The sequence below is a fragment of the Phragmites australis genome, chromosome 1, assembly GCF_958298935.1.
Source record: "Phragmites australis chromosome 1, lpPhrAust1.1, whole genome shotgun sequence".
Lineage (NCBI taxonomy): Eukaryota > Viridiplantae > Streptophyta > Magnoliopsida > Poales > Poaceae > Phragmites > Phragmites australis.
In genome coordinates, this window is record NC_084921.1 from 41,571,512 (window position 1) to 41,574,344 (window position 2,833).

Consider the following 2,833-nt stretch of genomic DNA (forward strand, 5'->3'; position numbering starts at 1 on the left):
ATCTTTTTCTCGGGCCATATCATCTATTTATAGGCCGGTAATAGCTACCGATGACGTGGCATGTATAGATTGTTTTACAAGATCTCATTCAAACTTATCTTCTAGATTCTATTCTATCTCTAGTTACAACAAATCTTTTGTTACAAACGGACATGCCACCTAAACTCGTCTACTTCTATCTCTAGACCGAGTACAATTTAATTCAGCACATATAATTAATATATCCAAAGCTATATTGCCATATTTATTTGGACTTGAACTCTGGGTGTGCCACTAAAGGATAGAGACCCCTTTCATATCTACTCGAAGGATTGTTTTCTTCGATGCCTGGTCCTTGATAAGAAAAAGTTAGGATAAAATTCCAGAAAAGCTTTATTATTAATGGCTAATCTATGAACAAAATCAAGGTTCTTACTTGCATTGGGAACAAAAAGGACATTATTCAAATGAAAATTTCGAGTAGGGGTATGAACAACCGTATGACCAACATGACTAATTTTCATACATGTACCACTGGCAGTGCGCACTGGATCATGCCCGTTGTACTTGTCACATATCGTTAGCTTCTCAAGTTCCCCTGTGATATGATCAGTAGCACCTGTGTCTGTGTACCAATTAGTATCAACACTATAATATGAAGTGGTTGCTACACCAGCAACCTTCTCTTCTTGCTGAAAGTTGGGGTCGAACCGATTCCAACAGTTGAACGCCGTGTGACCACTCTTGCCACAAAGTTGACACATCGGCCTTGGAATGTTGGAGATGTTTTGTCCTCCATGTCTGGTATCGTTGTTGGAGCGACCCCTGAGATTGTTGTTGTGGCCACTGCCACAGTTGCGCCCTCCACGACCTTGTGGATTGTAGCTGCCACCACATCCTCGCGTGACTGAGTTTGCCAAAGATTAAAACTGGCCACCATTTTTGGGGCCTTGAAGAAGCTCGATCCGTAGATCATAGCTGAGGAGTTGAGCGTACAGATCACTCAACTACATTTGATCTGTGCATGCAATAATGAACGACACTAATGGGTTGTACTCCATGTCGAGGCCTACAAGAATAAATAAGACCATCTCCTCATCATCTAGGCGCGTCCCGGCAGTAGCTAGTTCATCGCCAGGAGACTTCATCTTGTTGAAGTAGGCCGCCATGGTCAGGTTGCCTTTCTGGGCATTGGCAAGAGATATCCTCAAGTTGGTGATGTGGATACACGATTGGGACGAAAACATCTCTTGGACAGCTACCCAGACCTCAGCTACTCTACTCATTGTCGCCACCTGCATTAACACCTCTTTGGAAAGAGAGTTAACCAGGCATCCTAGCACTTGCTAGTCTTGCGCCAACCACTGCGTGTACGCAGGATTAGGAACCGCCTCCTTGGACTTGTGTGTCTTCTCGACGTCGATCATCTTTGTCACCAGAGTGGTTCCATCTAGGAAACCAGTGAGCTATGCTCCTCGCACAGTAGGAAGGATTTATCCCATGTCAATCTTCTAGAGATGGGAGAGCCAAGGGGAGATAGTGACGCCATGGAGGAGGAAGAGGTCATCGACATAGATGTATCTTAGAAGAGGATGGCTTTGATTACCATGTAAAGATTGTGGAAGCGTTGAACCCTTTTCTCGGGTTGCGTCATCTATTTATAGACCAGCAATAGCTGCCAGCATGGCGTGTACATATTATTTTACAAGATCTCATTCAAACCTATCTTCTAGATTCTATTCTATCTCTAGTTACAACAAATCTTTTGTTACAAATACACATGCCACCTAAACCGATCTACTTCTATCTATAGATCTTGTACAACTCAAATCAATATCTCCAGAAGCTATATTGCTATTGCAAACACTTGGATCTTGTCTCTTTCTTTCTATATGATAGGGTTGCTGGCGAGGAGGTTTGTGGTTCCGGTGATGGTGAGGAAGGGTGGGAATAGGACGGCAAATGTATTGGTGCTATCCTAGGAGTTTGTGGTTTTGGAGATGGTGATGGCGGATGGGAGCGGGACGGTGAATGTATTGGTGCTATTGTAGGAGTTAGTGGTTTTGGAGATGGTGATGGTGGGTGGGGATGTGACGGTGCACGTGTTTGAACTAACTTGGGGTTTTGTCGCTTTGTTGCTGCTGATGTATTGGTGTTGGTGCTATCATAGGGTTTTGTGGTTCTAGAGATGGTGATGGAGGGTGAGAGTGGGATTGTGTTGGTGCTACTTCAGGGGTTTTGGGTTTTGGTGATGGTGATGTGACGGTGAATGCTTTTGTGCTACCCTAGGGGGCTACGCTTTAGGAGATGGTGCTAGAGAAGGGCTTGTGCTTGAATCCAATTGTGAAGTAGAAAATGGTTGAGCTACGGAAAGGGCTGGAGGTAGAGTACGTGGTTGGGGATTTGGTGATAGGGATGAAGATGGCGATAAGGAAGGATTTGTTGCAAGGCTTGAAGCAGGGAAGAAGCCTTTGAGCTAGTCGGTGGTGGTGAAAGGGAAGATATGCGTGGTTGAGGCTTTGGAAACAAGGATGGAGATGTTGATAAGATAGTTGTTAGTGCAAGGCTGGAAGTAGGGGAAGTGGCTTTTGAGCTAGTTGGTGATGGTTAAGGCAAGTAGGAAGGCAAAGAAGGTGGGTATAAAGTGTGAGGATGAGGCGGGAATGATGTTGAGGGGAGCTATGCATGTGAGATTGGTGACATGGTGGGTGATGGAAGTTGAGTTAGAGCCCAAGGAGAAGGCATATGAGACGGTAAGGGCTCGTAAGGTGGTGCAACTAATGATGGTATGGGTGCGAATGAGTGAGAAGGCGCATATGAAGAATCTGATGTTGAAGACACAATAGATGGCGAA

General features: G+C 44.8%; 1 non-coding gene across 1 annotated transcript; it reads right to left on the minus strand.

Annotated features, from left to right (window-relative positions):
• Nucleotides 1-949: 949 nt before the first annotated feature.
• Nucleotides 950-1,088, minus strand: LOC133891367 (small nucleolar RNA Z247). The gene has a single exon (XR_009904192.1). It is a non-coding gene; the product is annotated as a small nucleolar RNA Z247 (small nucleolar RNA).
• Nucleotides 1,089-2,833: the final 1,745 nt, after the last annotated feature.